The following is an 18,103-nucleotide window of genomic DNA, read 5'->3' as shown; positions in this document are numbered from 1 at the left end:
CGGCCCTTAGGAGCCTACCAGGCCTGGTAATAACACTAAATTTGGACACAACTAATGCACTCTAGTGGTCGTTGTATCTGTCAGAGAATTTACAACTGGAATCATTTCCATAATCACCGATGGTACATATGTGCGACGTTGCACTGACATCCGAACAAGTCTCCTGGGTGCTTTATTTTTCTTGTCAGGAATGCTATTACAAGGAGGATACACTCTGGAACTTAAACGATGTTTCTATTGCTTCTGCGTCGCATTTCCGTTATTTTGGTTGACTGTTTCGTTTTCATTAGCTGTTACACGAACTACTGCACGCTACCGGTCCTTGGAAGCTCGTGGCAGAAACCAGAATACTTCTTATCCTGCAAGGTTTCTACCGCTAGTGGTAGAGATTATAAACAGATCTCAACCATTCTTGGCATAGAAACTGGATTTTGTATTATTGTGTTATGAATATATACTAAGATGGTATCCGTTCTTTCGCGAGTAATGAGTATAGTGGGCGGGGGCACTACGAATGTAGTGCGGGACAATACGTTGAGAATGTGGGTTTCGCGGGAGGCGTGCCAGAGGTAAATCCCTGCAGTCGCGCTATTGTCTGTGCCCTCGGTGGCTCAGATGGGTAGAGCGTCTGACAGGTAAGCAGGAGATCCCGGGTTCGAGTCCCAGTCGGGGCACACATTTTCATCTGTCCCCACTGACGTATGTCAACGCCTGTAAACAGCCAAGGGTGTTCATTTCATTGTGTTATGACCCTAAACACTACTGTTCTGGTTTATGTGAATTATACCAGCTGAAATTTTCACAGGAACCGCGTTTTCTAGCCGAATTAGAAATGAAGACGTAGTTGTGAGTATGTGCTGTTAAAGGACGAAACAGCACTTCCTGTTAAGGGAGGAAGCAGTACATGAACGGATTAGGACATGAACGTTTGCCGAAGAAAATCCTTAGTATCATTCCTGATTGAAACTGGGTCTCAGATGATAGGGGTCATAAACTTTGTGCGTAAGGAATAAGCAAATGCTTAATCCTTCTTGTGTAAGATCGTGGCTGTCGTTCCGTGTAAGCCTCAAGCAAAGTAGAACGCGGATTATGGCGGTGGTGAGTTGATATAATGATAAATAAGCTGCCACATCTTCCACTCTTTTAGAGCACGTAATGACGGTGAGAGTAACTTCCATTAGCCTTCTTCTGTCCGAAGCCGATAAGCAGAGCAAATGTAGAGACGGTACAGGGAACGCTGTGGAGTGTATCGTCGGTTGGTCGTTACGCGCAGATGGTTTCTTGTTTAGCGCCGGGCTGTAGACCTACCAAGGGCACGAGCAGCAGATGTTCCCACACAGTCAGCTCTTTTTCGCTCTGCGAGGAAGCCCTCTGACCTGACGTTATCGCGTTATTCCTAGAACGGAAAAAGGCCAGCGTCTGTTTGGGAGATACGCTTCTTGCGTCAGTTCGAATCCGCTCTTTTTCCCAACTCCAGGGGCTGACAGATGTCCGGACCATCACCACGCATGACGCCTCTAAATGAGAACTAACTGCGTGTTACTGTTCGCTATCCACAACGATTTATACCTTGCCCTCTTACGTGCCTGAAAAACTGACAAATGACAGCAGTACAGATGAATAACGTCCATGTGAGCAGGAGCGTAACGTAACTGTATAACGTAAACTACACACTGAATATTGTGATTAGCTTCTGCTCAGTTGACAGACCTGGGGATTAAGATGAACGTACTAATCCTGAAAGTGTGTTGCTCGATATTCTTGTCGTTAAGAGCACAATAGTTCTTTTTTCGAACAGTTTTTCTCAATTTCCTAAGGGACCGAACTGCTGAGGTCATCGGTTTCTAGACTTACACACCACCTGAACTAACTTGTCCTAAGAACGACATACACACCCAAGCCCGAGGGAGGGCTCGAACCTCCGGCGGGAGCGGCCGCGCAATCCGTGACATGGCGCCTCAAGCCGTGTGGTCACTCCGCGCGGCTGGCAAATTTCTCTTTGTGGATCTGATGTACACTGTACTTCTCGGTATCAGACACGCTGGGAATGTCGAGCGCTGCTCTTCACGCCTCATGTCATTTCAGGTCGCCTCTGTAAATGAATGGTCAGCGTAGGTGGCTGCCATATGGAGGACACGGGTTCCACCTCTGGTACAGTCAAGAACTTTTCTTGGTGGGGGAAGGGTGCAGTCTGCCTTCCGATGCCAACTGAGGACCTTCTTAAATGGGAAGTGGCGTTTCCAAGGTGTGGTACGCGGCAATATGGCCTGACGACGGTTGCGCTGCCGTATCTCATCCGCACGACGCCAAACTTCTGAGGGTGGCGTGGCGGTCGGTCGACAACCAATGTGTCGTCTGGGCCTCTACGAGGAGCTCTTTAAAACTTTTAAGTCATTTCGGTCTTTCATAACTGAACACTAAATGGAGTTGGCTGAATAGGAAGATTTTTCCAAAATAGCAAGAGCTAACAAATCCGTGAAATTCAACGCGTCATACAGACCAGCTGAATATTGCCCGTTTGTGTCCGTTGTCTACATGCATAACCCACAAGCCATCACACGGTGCGCTGTGAATGGTGGCGTGCGCCAGTACTAGTCAGTCCCTTTCCAGTTCCACTGGCATATGGTGAGAGGAGGAAACGACTGTCTATATGCTTCCATACGAGCCCTAATTTCTCTTATTTTCGAGGTCCTTAGAGAGATGTAAATTGGCAACAGTGCAGTTGTTTTTCAGTCAACTGAAATACTTTAAACTTTATCGACAGTGTTTTGTGAAAAGCATGTCGTCTTCCCTCCAGCGATTCCCATTTTCATTTACGGACAATTTTCGTAATACTCGCTTGTTGATCGAACCTACCAGTAATAAATGTTGCAACACGCTTCTGAAATACTTCGATGTCTTCCATTACTCTGACGTTGTGGGAATCCCAGACACTCCAGCAGCACTAAGGAATCGGTCGCACCGGTGCTCCCCAAGCGGTCGCCTTTGTAGATGAGCTACAAATTCCTAAAATTTTCCCAATAAATTAATCTTCGACCAATTGCCTGACCTTCTACCGACCTCGCGTGCTCGTCCCATTTCACACCACTGTGCAACGTTTCCCCCTAGATGATTAATATCTAGCTGGTGTGATGATTGACAGCTTTCTTTAAATTTGGTGAAATGATGTTCATGCACCTGGGTATGAAAGCCATCCCTACTATGATTAAATGAGGTGACTCTGTCAAGCTGTAGACCATTCATACTGCATTCGAACATTGTGGGATTGATTTTCTTACTCATCTGAACTGCTTCACAGTTTTCTACATTTTTCTACATTTAGCATAAATAGTAGCGCTCAAGCCGTAAAAAAGCGACGGTGGACACAGCCCGCTCCAATATCCACTATTAAGAGTCTGGAGGCTTTTGAGCGGACAGCGATTTGCCCTAACTTCCGTCAACACGTGCTTTTATGGTACAGTTCGAGTAAATTGAATATCTTACTAGCTCTCAACAACCCTAAAGAAGATTTATTTAATCACTCAAAGTTTTCTCCTTGAAACGTCCCCTTAGAAAAATTTTACACGACTGTGCTTAAACTGACACACAATAGTTTTTAGCGCAACGCAATCTGACTTTCAAAAATCCGTACGAAAGAATGGCCCTGACTAACATTAACCTATACGTTTCACAAATCACTTACCTCACAAAAATCTTCGTTACTCAAGCTACTGCAATACAGCGAGCACCACTACTGCGAGCTAAATAAAAGATTCAAACTACTGAAGGCACTAACTACTGACAGGCATAGTTAGCAAATGAAAGATTTTAATAGAGAACAAACAATGTATTTACCTCACTAGTCATAATATATATATAGCAGTTCATGACATCCAGTCTTACAAATTTCAAAACTTCGTCATCTCTCTCCCCACGTCCACCACTGCTGGCAGCTCACCTCCAACTGCGCAACACTACGCGCTGTTAACAGCCAACAGCCCAACAGTACAATGCCAGACAACAATGCAAACCAGCCACAGACTGCACACGGCACAGCCAGTGATTTTCATACAGAGCGCTACGTGGCGGCGGCGTTACCAATAAAAAAACCTAAACAGCCTACTTACATCCTGTTTCAAGGGGACATCTCACAGTATATGCTGCACATGAAAATTAAGCAACATCAACATCAACCATTTCGTATTGCAGGGTTACACATTAGTGCTGTTGAAGGAAACTGGATGACATGGGCAGAATATGTAGTTGCTGTGACGATATTTTTCTTTCCTTTGTTGTCATTTCATTCTTCTCGCCCCATATGGGAAAGCGGATGTGGGCTGTCAGCAGATACAAGTCGCCTCTCTTGTGCCATATGAGAGTAAAAACTTTAAGGGATATTATAAAATTCAACACGAACTTCAGCAACAAAGTTTCGGATGTTGTTGAGGGACACATCCTGATTATTTTGGTATAAGGGACAGATAGTTTCTGGTGGCTCGTAACAGAGGAATTGTATTTCGTTTGACTTTTACATATATTTACTTTTGTAACCATATAGCACTGAAAATATATGCACACCAGACGAATGTCTACGGAGTGTACTGTGCGTGTTCTTTGGGAACAGGGAAGTTCCATTTATTCACGGTACTTGGCGTTGACTAGAGTCCACTGTACAACTACACTACTTATGAGAAACTGCTGGAAACAGTATCTACCGTAAAATATCTTGGAGTATCTATACAGAGCGACCTTAAGCGGAATGGCCACATAAAACAATTACTAGAAAAGGAGATGCCAGAGTGCGGTTCGTGGAAAGAATCTACAGAAATATCACTCGTCCACGAAGGAAATGGCTTATAATGCGCTTGTTCGATCGATTCTTGGGTACTGTTTATCAATATATGATCCTAACCAGGTAGGAATGATAGAACAGGTAGAGAAGATTCGACGAAGGGAGGCGTGTTTCGTCACGAGATCGTTTGTGAGAGAGCGCTGTCGCGATGATCAAAAAACCTCATTTGCAGACGTTACAAGAGAGGTGGTGTACATCACGGGGAGATTTTCTATTGAAATTTGGACGCAATACTTTCCGGGAAGAGTCACACATAATATTACTTTCTCCCGCGTGCACCTCGCTTAGTGACCACGACGAAGGAAAGAAAGGAAGGAAGGAAGATTCGGTTTAACGTCCCGTCGACATTGAGTACATCAGAGAATGAACACAAGCTCGGATTGTGTCAAGGATGGGGAAATAAATAGGCCGTGCCCTTTCAAAGGAACCATCCCGCCGTTTACCTGGAGCGATGTATGGAAATTTCAGGTTTTCCGTATCTGGATGGCCGTAAGTGGGTTTGAACCGTCGTCCTTCCGAATGCGAGCACGATGAGAAAATTCGCGAAGTTAGACGCATTACAAAAGCTTACCGACAATCATTCTTCCCACGCGCCATTCGAGAGTGGAACCAAGTAGGAGGGGGGGGGGGGGGTCAGTTAGTGGTCCAGAAGCATCCTAGCCACACATCATTAGGTGGATTGCGAATATGATGTAGATAGAATGAAATTTTCACTCTGCAGCTGACTGTGTGCTGATATGAATCTTCCTGGCGGATCAAAACTGCGTGCCCGACGGAGACTCGAACTCGGGATCTTAGCCATTCACGGGCAAGACCGCTTGCCTCTGAAAGGGAAAGGCCTCGAGTTCTGGCCTCGGTCCATCACGCTGTTTTAATCTGTCAGGAAGTTTTATGATGGATATGTAAGTGGAACGCCCACATGATCCATCGCCCTGAAACTTGTACTCAACAGTGATGAGCTTTTCCCTCAGTGTCGTCAGCCACATCACAGATCTGCTACAGTTCTCTGACGGCTGTAATATTACACTGTGTTATGTGTTGTACGTTTTCTTGTTTCAATATTACAGGCTTTTTCAGTACTGGAAAGGTTTCTTTTACTTAAATGTACGATACTGCAAGAGTAATGCGTAAAAGCGTACTTTCTATTGAATGAATGCAGAATTATCCGGCTTATACTGCTGATGAAAGGCTATCGGAAAGTCGTCAGAAGATGAAGAATGTGACAGTCATCGAAACGCTGCGGTGTTCCCATCAGGTTGCAATCACCGCAGCTTCTCATCCACAATTTCTTTGTTACTCTGCAACGATCCACTGGACACTACGAAGCCCTTATCCCAAAACACACTGTAAATTTCTGTGAAAACCTCCCAACTTTTGTCGATGGAGTTCGCAGCCACCCTGTAGATATCGACCGCAGTGCGCGTTGCGTAAAACATTTTAAACTGACAGGTCTAATTCGAAATTAAAACTGTTTATCCCAGTAAACTATGCACAATAATTACGATTTATTAACGATTACGATTCACTTCTGCGTATATTTTCTGTTCCTGGTCTGCTTTCGGGTGTTGTTAGAGAGATAGAACCCATTTCACGTTAATGGTATAGACATCGTCTTAGTGATGCTGGTTTCCCATTACTTTTCCCCAACCTACTAACGAAATGTAAAGTGAGGCGACAGGTTTTCTGCTGTTTGACAGCTAGCACATGTCATAACAGTCATCGCTGGGGATTACACAAACTACTGAGACAGTTGTAGATTTACTGTGCAGGAGAGAGGAGTTGTCAACCTAATAGGACACCCGAAAGATTGAATTCTATCAATCACATAAGGTGAACCTGGAAAGCCATGTGCAAATTTCAATTTGTGATGCATTTAAGACTGATGCCTCGTTATGCATCTTGTTTCAGTGTGAGGTTATTTTATCGTGTTAAGGATGGAACGGTGAACGTAAAAAAAGGTGCATCTGCAATAATTTGTTTCTTCCGCTTGGCGACAAGATAGTCAGCGAACGTAGCATCCCCATGTGATGGGAAAATCACAACTGAAAAAGTAAAATTTCATCAGTCCATGAGACATTGCGAAAGGCTTGGGCATTTAACTCAGGGTACTTCGGCAAGGTCTGATATTCTAGAGGTAAACGGTGAATGTATTCCTTCCTTTGCAAAATAACTGTTGATGACTGCAATTACTTCCAACAGCAGGGTCGACATTCTTTCCACGGAGCGTTTAAAATAGACTTGCTGCTTCCGCTATGGACGTGGACGCACTTTTCCTTGTAGCCGCGCGGTGTGGCCGTGCGGTCCAGGGGGATGTGTCACGGAGTGCGTGGCCCCTCCCGCTGGAGGTTCGAGTCCTCCCTCAGCCATGGGTGTGTGTGTCGTTCTTAGCGTAAGGTAGTTTAACTAGTGTGTAAGTTAACCTCAGCAGTTTGGTCCCTTAGAAATTCACACACACTTGAACATTTTCCGTGCAAGTATGCATTAATGTCACGTTATTCACTACTCTCACAAACACTGTAACAAAGTACCTCTCAAGCGATGTTGTCAGAGACCAAAATGGTGACAGCGGTCATTGTTAACGAGAGGGTGGGCAAGGTGCAGGAATAACTCTTTCTACGAACAGCCGAAGGTACGTCTCCAACAAGTTACGCACAATCGTCGATTCTCAGTATGGTCTGTCATACAAAATATGCCTCGCATTAAATGGAGCACTCATATCACATCCCTAAATTCAAAACTAGCAAAACTTAGCTACGTAGTAAGAGTTCTCTCCAACAATACTAGTGCATAAACAGTTAGGGCTGTATACTTCCTCCGTGTACATTTAATGCTGAAGTACGGTATCATTTTCTGGGGAAATGTACACCAGGCCATAACAGTTTACAGGAAACAAAAGGCAGTTATAAGAAACTAGTGAGAAGCAGAAAACTATGCAAACCTTTCTCTAAAGATCTAAAGATCCTGCCCCTTCCCTGCATTTATATACTGGTAGTAGTCATGCATGTCACACAAAGCGTACTGAGAAAAGAAAACCATTTTCCTCAAAACAAAAGTGTCCATGATTACAGTACCAGGTCACACAGTGACATACATGTTAATCATTGTAACACCACATTATGCCAAAAAGGTGTATATCATGCAGAAAGAAAACTTTACAACAGATTACCAAGACATATAAAATCTCATCCTGAACTACAAAGCTTTAAAAAGTCTGTGACCGCCTAGCTTCTGAAAAACTGCTACTATTCAATCTCACAGTATCTTTTTTTTCTTACATTAACAATCATCGAGACGTAATATCCTTCAGAATAAGATTTTCACTCTGCAGCGGAGTGTGCGCTGACATGGAACTTCCTTTTTCTTTATTTTTGGTCGTCAGTCTACTGACTGGTTTGATGCGGCCCGCCACGAATTCCTTTCCTGTGCTAACCTCTTCATCTCAGAGTAGCACTTGCAACCTACGTCTCCAATTATTTGCTTGACATATTCCAATCTCTGTCTTCCTCTACAGTTTTTGCCCTCTACAGCTCCTTATCAGTGTTTTCCACATATTCCTTTCCTCTCCGATTCTGTGTAGAACCTCCTCATTCCTTACCTTATCAGTCCACGTAATTTTCAACATTCGTCTATAGCACCACATCTCAAATGCTTCGATTCTCTTCTGCTCCGGTTTTCCCACAGCCCATGTTTCACTACCATACAATGCTGTACTCCAGACGTACATCCTCAGAAATTTCTTCCTCAAATTAAGGCCGGTATTTGATATTAGTAGACTTCTCTTGGCCAGAAATGCCTTTTTTGCCATAGCGAGTCTGCTTTTGATGTCCTCCTTGCTCCGTCCGTCATTGGTTATTTTACTGCCTAGGTAGCAGAATTCCTTATCTTCATTGACTTCGAAACAATCAATCCTGATGTTAAGTTTCTCGCTTTTCTCATTTCTACTACTTCTCATTACCTTCGTCTTTCACCGATTTATCCTATGCAAGAAAAAAATGTGATTTCTACCTTTAATTGTAGAAATAAGTTGTGAATATACAGTATTTCCAAAATTTGTAATTATTAACTGTATAGATCCAATTTGTCTTAAAAATTTAAATAATGTATGTTCGACGTTTGAAAAAATAAAAAGATTTACTGTCCAATATCCTGTGCACAATATATGTTCTGAAAAGGAGATTCATATGGACAAATAAGTAAATAAATAAATAAAAATAATGGTCAAGATTGGAACTGAAAGAATTAATACTATTATCAGTCCATGGAGAAGAATGAAGATACAGAGATAGCAAGCTCTTTGGCCTTCTCGCCGCATTTTGGTGCGGTGTCGTCAAGAACCGGAAGATTTCTCGTAAGGTATGACATTAGGTGTGCTTTTCGACCATCTGCAAAACTGAGGAACCAGTTGGGTTCGGTTAAGGGTGACCTTGGCCAGAGGGAACGTGGTGTGTACAAGATTCTTGTCAATGTGGGGCGGCATTTATAGGCCAGACACGTCGCACAGTAAAAGAACAGGGCGATGAACATCAGCGTCATACACGCCTACGCCAATCGGAGGAGTCGACAGTTGAGAACACTGTCTGAATACAGGATATGTATAAGTTACGAAAATACGGAAGTTTCATCCCCGGTATCATCTTTCTGGGACTGCGTCATTAAGGAAGCAATACATATCCCTACAGCTGATAACAGTGATGGGCGATTTCAACTGAGCGCAGCCTGGAACTCTGCATTGGCTGCTATTAAATCTCGACGAGATAATCGAGATTGTTCGGTAACAGACCCGCCATAACATTGGTCTAGTGTGGTTTTCTATTGAGTAACGTCTGTCCGCACTGTTAGTAAACATAGCGTATAGCGCACGCGAAGGAGGGTCGCTTAACAATTTTCAGCAGAGGCAGTTTCAGTATGGTGGCACCTATCTGCAAATCATTGCGCATGATTGATTTCCGCGCCTGCGCATTCTTCGCGCGCTTGCTCTATATAAAGGGGCGTCGGCGTGCGGATGCCGTCTGTCGTACCTCGCCACCACCAAGGTTCAACTACCTGAAAGTGTCGGGCAGTTACTCCGAGGAAATATTGTGGAATCTACGCGTCATCCGGCGGCAAATCTGTGGAGTCTGTTTACAACATAACCATCGCGAAAGCTTGCAGAGGCGTATTATAACGAATATTACGGCATGTCAGTTGACATTTTAAAATAGAATCTCTGTAATTTGGTTTTTACAGAGTCCGCGTTCTACGCTACCTGATCAAAAGTATCTGGACACCCATTAGTGAAAATTAATATTAACTGTCACGCGATTGCTACGGTCGCAGGTTCGAGTCTTAGGTTTAAGTAGTTCTAAGTTCTCGGCGACTGATGACCTCAGACGTTAAGTCGCATAGTGCTCAGAGCCATTTGAATATTAACTGTGATGTTGTTTCACCTTAAGACAGCTTGAACTTTTCTGGCGACCCTTTCAGTGAGTTGTCTGAATATCTGTGCGGAAATGGCAACCCATTCTCCCTCAAGAGCAGGACCAAAGCAAGTGCTGATGTTGGTCTAGAACGAATGAAGTTGTAACTCACTGTAAAGGTGCCCCATTGGGTTCAGGTTGAGACTCTGGGCAGGTCAGTCCATTTCAGGTATGTTGTTGACCACAAACCACTCCCTCACCGATGCTGCTTAATGACAGGGTGCATTGTCAGGCTGATACAATCATCGTCTCCGAACTGCTCCTCATCTGTAATCAGTACACACTGCTATAAAACGTGTTTATATCGTTCCGCATATAACATTTTCTTAAACGAAGCGAGAGAATCGCGCCCTTAATTTCATGTTTCCACTGCCCACTCAGATCACCACAGCCGATTTGGGAAGCTTTAGAATAATTGAAATGACCCTGACGGATTTGTTACTCAGGTGACATCCAATGACTTGTCCACTTTCGAAGTCACAAAGCTGGTTTGAACCGCCCATTCTGTTGTTACTGGATTTCTACCGATAAGACAATACTACCCGCCTCCTTTTATACAGACGGGTCCTTTTGTGAAATCTAGTGTTCAGTTCCGCATTACACAGTGTTTTGTTCAGATGGTGTATGCCTGAAAAAGCTTTGTGAGGCTGCCTCTCTTTTCTGGTATTGGATTCCAATTATATTACTTCTCTGTTTTGAACGAGTAACTTATAGATACTGCAGCAACGGAAAGGGAAGCTGACTATAGCGCCGGAGGTCCTTGCCCCACAGTTGGGACGCAGTAACGGAACCTTGTGCGTGCCGGAGATGCAAGCCTTGTAGGAGCGTTACGTGTGCAGAAGGAAGGACTCCGCCCACGCATTCGGCAGTTGACACACGCTCGCTAGCGGCAAAGCCACGCACACGTCGCGTGTGGCCAGTCCGTGCTCGCCCGAGACGCGCTTCCCGCCTGCCTGACGTAATCAGGTGTGATACACAGCGCCTGGTAGCCACGCGCCACTTTTGTCCTTGATAGCGAATACCGATTTCTGACGTTGGCTAAAGTTATTGTAGACACACGCACCTGTTTCTAGTGTGTGTTCTTCCTTTTTACTGTAAATCAATCGATAATGATAATTAGCGTATTGCATTGGTGGCCGGGACAGCAGTACAGATGAATAACGTCCATGTGAGCAGGAGCGTAACGTAACTGTATAACGTAAACTACACACTGAATATTGTGATTAGCTTCTGCTCAGTTGACAGACCTGGTTTATATCGGCCGACGCTCCACAAGTTCTACGGCGACTTGCGAATGAATGAGGATGAAATGATGATGAAAGACACACAACACCCAGTCATCTCAAGGGCGAGAAAATCCCTGACCCCGCCGGGACTCGAAACCGGGACACCTTGAGCGGAAAGAGAGAACGCTACGGCAAAACCACGAGCCGCGATAAATCTGAAATGCATAAAATTTAACATCTCCTCGATGTGCAGATCTGCGTCAGTAAATGTAAAATAGGTGTAGAATAGGATGTGACTGAGTGATCTGGCGGTTTTCAGGTTGTAGGACAATAAGGACAATGGCTATTAAACACTATTATATACAGGGGAACCTTCGATATGATAACTGCAGCGCGAAGATATAAACTACAACGCTATCCAAGTCTATGGACTGGGTTCAGAAATGGTTCAAATGGCTCTGAGCACTAAGGTCCCGAGTTCGAGTCTCGGTCGGGCACACAGTTTTAATCTGCCAGGAGGTTTTATATCAGCGCACACTCCACTACAGAATGAAAATCTCATTCTGGAAACATCCCCCAGGCTGTGGCTAAACCATGTCTCCGCAGTATCCTTTCTTTCAGGAGTGCTAGTTCTGCAAGGTTCGCAGGAGAGCTTCTGTAAAGTTTGGAAGGTAGGAGACGAGATACTGGCAGAAGTAAAGCTGTGAGGACCGGGCGTGAGTCGTGTATCGGTAGCTCAGATGGTAGATCACTTGCCCGCGAAAGGCAAAGGTCCCGAGTTCGAGTCTCGGTCGGGCACCCAGTTTTAATCTGCTAGGAAGTTTCATGTCAGTGCACACTCCGCTGCAGAGTGAAAATCTTATTCTGAAGGATATTACGTCTCGATGATTGTTAGTGTAAGACTGATAAATGAATAGTTGACCTGGCGAAGGCTCGAGAATAGAATCAGTATTGACCGTACAAAAGGAACCATTCTGTCATTCGCCTCAGTTGATTTAGAAAAACCTAAGGCTGTATGAGTGGCCGAAAATTTCAACCTCCCTCTTCCCCAACATGAGCTCAATGCGTTAAACAGTGTTCGGAAGGGAACGACAGAGTCTTTCAAAAACACCCAATTTTGAACAAACAAATATCCAGTTTTATTTATACAGATTGTCTCAGGAGATTCAAGTGATGCAATGAACTAATTTCTGTAACTAAGCTCCTAAAATGTGCGTCTGAGTAACAGCTACTACATAGTTAATAACTGCTGAAATAACTCAGACTGCATTTCGTAGAAAAAATTAACAAACATGCAGATACAGTGACTATGAGGGACAGCATTAAGTCATATAACATTACTGTGTCCAACTTTCAGTCATGTCAGGATTGCATATTCACAGAGCTGACGTATAATAGTTGTTTTGTTTTGTTGAAGATTAAGGAAAAAAACGGAGTAATTTTAGGGGTTCATTCATCAGTTGGTGTTAGGATTTTCTTCTGTCACTTTTTGGTTTTTGAAAACTGTTACGATGCAAATACAGTTGAGAAATTTTTTTTATGTCTCCCTGTTGCAGCTATAATATCGAAAGTTCGGCTGAATATCATAGTGTTTAATAGTCACTGTCTTTTTCGTCCTACAGTGTGAAATGTTTAGTGCTCGCGTGGGTTTACAGCAACTGTTCTGAGCCCATGATAATTAATAATTAATAAAGTAGTTAATGGAATGCTCGACAAGAGGTTACGAGCACAACATTTTCTTAAGATGCGCTTATTAAAACTTCCCGTTACTTGAGGAATTACTTCTTGTTGTCCTCTGAAAGAGATCAGACAAACAGAAAAAGATAGTATTTGTTTGATTTTCTTAAGAAAAGAGGCAGTTCAGTAACTTTCCAACATCAGTTCTTGAAAGTTGGCAATAATGAAATTGGTAACTGAAATCCGAGAAGCAGCCTTACAGCTTCATCTGATTACTCAGAATTCGTTTAGTTGCATGTCAAAATTCGTTCGTAGCCGACTTTTCTCCTTATACTTCACAGACTTTTTTTTCATTGGTGCTACAAGAAACTCAGGAAATACCATTAATTAAGATAAGGAAACCGGGTGGAGAATGCGTCGTGGCTTAGTCAGTACCTGTGGAGTTTTAACGACAGTGAAGCTCTGTCATACTGCGGCAACATTTCGAAGAAACGGCATTTCTTTAGAAAGATTTTTCTCTGAATCTACAAACACTTCTTTTCTCTCTTTATTTAATTTAGACATAGAGATTCACAGACTCTCTTCGTTATTCTGTCGTGCAGTTCAAAAGATTCTTGAAAGATTACAAGTAACTAAGCAGCATAACACGTTTTACGGGTCTACTTGCAGAGTGTTCGTCTTTTTTATTTTTGAATGTTTGTTTGGAAATGAAAAAGTGTCATAAAATTTGATTCAGTTTGTAACAATTTTCTTCTTTTATAATGTCCATGCACTGTGGTTGGAGTGAGTCAGTTACTCGTAACGAGACTGGATAACTTTCAAGTAAAATCTGTTACGTTAACTCTTGTATTTCACGATAATGCATTAAGTCTCTTATTACATTGAACAAGGGAATACCAGATTAAATAGTACTTCCACAGGAATTTTTCTACTGATGATAATGCTGTTAGATTCAAATAATATGATGTGTAGCGATATACCTTACGTGTGCTAAGAGGGTCTAGTGATTTCTCAATAACCGTGTGGTAGCTGAATGTGGACTTTCGTACGTGCATTGCAACGGATTTAGACTTTACGGGTTGTTAATAATTGTCCCTTCTCATTCATCAGAAGGAGCAATTGCCTTAATACGTTTACAGTCACCTAAGAACATAGAGGGTGATGTTTGCATTCTCTTCTAAATTTTAGTAGGTGTACATGAGTCTTCGCCAATCTCAGTTTGAAGCCAACATTCACCATAATGACACAAGCTGATATGCCAGCTACCTCTTCATACGATAAAGAGAATGAAAGAATGTACGACAAGGTAAAGAAAATTATTCAGACAGTAAGGGAAACGAAAATTTAATTTTAATGGGCGACAGGAATTTTGTAGGAGGAAAGAAAGAGAAGGAAAAATAGTAGGAAAACATGAACTGGGGGAATGGAATGAAAAAGAAAGCTGCATCGCGGAATTTTTGCACAGAGCATAGTTTGATCATCGCTCACACTTGGTTTAGGAATCTTGAAAGGAGATTGTTTACGTGGAAGAGACTTGGGGACAATTGAACGTATAAGATTGATTTTAAGGTGATATGACAAACACTTAGAGACCAGATTTTAAACCGTAAGACACTTCCAGGGACAGGTGTCAACTCTAACCATAATTTATTGGTTATGAACTGCAAATTACAAAATGAAGAAATTGCCAAAAGACAAGAAATTAAGGAGATGGGGCATGGATAAAATGAAAAAAATCAGAGTTTATTGGGAATTACAGAGGGAAAAATAGGCAGCAATGAACTGAAACTTGGGAAGGTAGTATAATAGAAGACGCATGGTCAGCTTCGAGAAAAGAAAAAGGAAAAGCAGCAGAGAAGGAAAACATACTGAAGCAAACGGGAAGGAAAACAGACGTCGAAAATACGAGATGATGGAAAATGGCTATGGAAGCATGCATAATAACGAAAAAGATAACTGCCACCTATAGAAAAAGTAGAAACACCCTTTCAGAAAAGAGAAGCAGCTAGATGAATACCAAGAGCTAAGATGGAAAGCCAGTACTAGGCAAAGACGGAAAATGCACAGAGTGGTGGTGCAAGGGAAATGAACTTTAAGACATACTATACAGTCATGCTCATAAACTAAGGATAACTGCGGAATGTGGTGCCACACAACGTAGCACTACACAAAACTGGCGCTAACAGCATAGACACATAGGGAACACACACGACACAGTTCTATAAGTCCACGATATTGGTGATAGGTTGAGAAAACCGTACCAAGATATATGTGCTACAAAACGCCACTGTTTCCTGCGCATGTGCCCCGACATCAGTATGGGATATGATCATCATGCAACGTACACAGGCCGCACAACGGGTTGGCATACTCTGGATCAGGTGGTCGAGCAGCTGCTGAGGTATAGCCTCCCATTCTTGCACCAGTGCCTGTCGGAGCTCCTGAAGTGTCGTAGGGGTTTGAAGACTTGCAGCGGTACGTCGACCGAAAACATTCCAGACGTGCTCGATGGGGTTTAGGTCTTGAGAACAGGCAGACCACTCCATTCGCCATATATCTTCTGTTCCAAGGTACACCTCCACGATGGCAACTCGGTGGGGCCGTGCATTATCATCCATCAGGAGGGAGGTTTGACTCACTGCACTCCTGAAAAGGAGGACACACTGGTGCAAAATGACGTCCCGATACACCTGACCTGCTAAAGTTCCTTTGTCAAAGACATGCAGGGATGTACGTGCACCAATCATAATCCCACCCCACACCATGGAGCCACGACCCCCACACAGGTCCCTTTCAAGGAAATTAAGGGGTTGGTATGTGGTACCTTGTACACGCCAGTTGAAAACCCGGCGAGAATCTCTGTTCAGACTATACCTGGACTCGTCCATGATCATAACCTGGGACCACTGTTCCAATGACCATGTACTGTGTTCTTGACACCAGGCTTTACGGGCTCTCCTGTAACCAGCGGTCAGTGGAATGTACCTTGCAGGTCTCCGGGAGAATAAACCATGTCTGTTCAGTCGTCTGTAGACTGTGTGTCTGAAGACATCTGTTCCAGTGGCTGCGGTAAGGCCCCGAGCAAGGCTACCTGCAGTACTCCGTGGCCGTCTGCGGGCACTGATGGTGAGATACCGGTCTTTTTGTGGTGTTGTACACTGTGGACGTCCCGTACTTCAGCGCCTTTCTGCTGGAATCGTTGCCATAATCTTGAGGTCACACTTTGTGGCACACGGAGGGCCCGTGCTACGACCTTCTGTGTTTGACCAGCCTCCAGTCGCCCTAGTATTGTACCCCTCATAACGTCATCAATATGTGTTCTTTGAGCCATTTTCAACACACAGTCATCATTAGCACTTCTATAAATGTCGGCTCACTTACTCGCTGCACCGTACTCTGACATGCACCAACACACCTCTGCTGCCAGCACCACCGTAATACGACCGCAGGTCAAATGCACCATATGGTCATACCCCGAGGTAATTTAAACCCTCAAATCGCCCACCAAAGCGTTGTTTCACCATTTATCAGCATTATCCTTAATTTATGAGCATGAGTGTTAAAAGGAAAGAGGAATCAGGTGAAGATGAAATGCGAGATGTGATACAACGAAAAGAAATTTTCAGAGATTTCAAAAATGTAAGTGGAAAAAAGCCCATGGAATAGACGATATTCCCTCAAAATTACTGACATCCTTCAGAGAGAGACAGCATGACAAAATTATTCCACGCGGCGTGCAACACATATGAGCCAAGCGAAGTGCTCTCTAACTTCAGGACAAATGTAATAATTCCAGGCAGGTGCTGACAGGTGTGAATACTACCCACACTTCAGTTTAATATGTCACGGTTACAAAGTATTGACACGATTCATTAACGGAGGAAAAGAAAGGCTGGTAGAAGCCGACAGGAGATAAGATCATTAGGGTTCCAGAGGAATGCAGATCACGCAAGGCTATACTGACGCTAAGTAGATGACACGTTGTAGAACTACAAACCTACGTTTATAGCATTTGTAGACGCTGATAAAGTTTTTGACTGAAATGCGTTCTTTGAAATTTTCATGGTATAAGAGGTAAAATACACGGACTGAAAGGCACATGAAATGGTAGCCTTGGTTGAGAAGAAACCAATAAGGTAATTTTCAGCGAGAAAAAATAAAAACAAGGTTAATCAATAACATTGCTATTCTGTCACAGAAGCAAAGTACTTGGAAAAGCAGTTGAACCCAATGGATAGTGCATTAAAAGAGGTTGTAAGATGGACATCAACCAAAGGTAAAACATGGGTGACAGAATTTAGTAGAATTTAATCAACCTATGCTAAAAGATAACAGGAAAGATTACATTTAAAGCCTCTATGAGGGGGACGATTCGTCTGGTGTGATAGAAGAAGAAACAGGAGTCGATGTAGAAGAGATATGGGGTCCAGTATTACAATCTGATTTTAAAAGAGCTTTGGATGCCTTAAGGTCAAATAAGGCAGAAGGGATACATAACATTCCATCAGAATTTCTAAAATCATTCGGGGAAGTCGCAACAAAACGAGTATTCGCGTTGGTGTGTGGAGTGTATGAGTCCGGCGACATACCATCTGACTTTCGGAAAAGCATCATGCACACAATTCCGAAGACGGCAAGAGGTGACATGTGTGAGAATTATCGCACAGTCGGCTTAACAGCTCATGCATCCAATTTGCTTACAACAATAATGCACAGAAGAATGAAAAAGAAAATTGAGGATGCTGTAGATGACAATCAGTTTGGCTTTAGGAAAAGTAAAGTCACGAGAGAGGCAATTCTGACTTTGCGATTAATAATGGAAGCAAGACTAAAGATAAATCAAGACACGTTCATAGGATATGTCGGCCTGGAAAAAGCATTCGACAGTATAAAATGGTGCAAGATATTCGAAA

Source organism: Schistocerca gregaria, chromosome 5 (genome assembly GCF_023897955.1).
Source record: "Schistocerca gregaria isolate iqSchGreg1 chromosome 5, iqSchGreg1.2, whole genome shotgun sequence".
Lineage (NCBI taxonomy): Eukaryota > Metazoa > Arthropoda > Insecta > Orthoptera > Acrididae > Schistocerca > Schistocerca gregaria.
The sequence above is the reverse complement of the archived record's forward strand: the minus strand, read 5'-3'. Positions refer to the sequence as shown.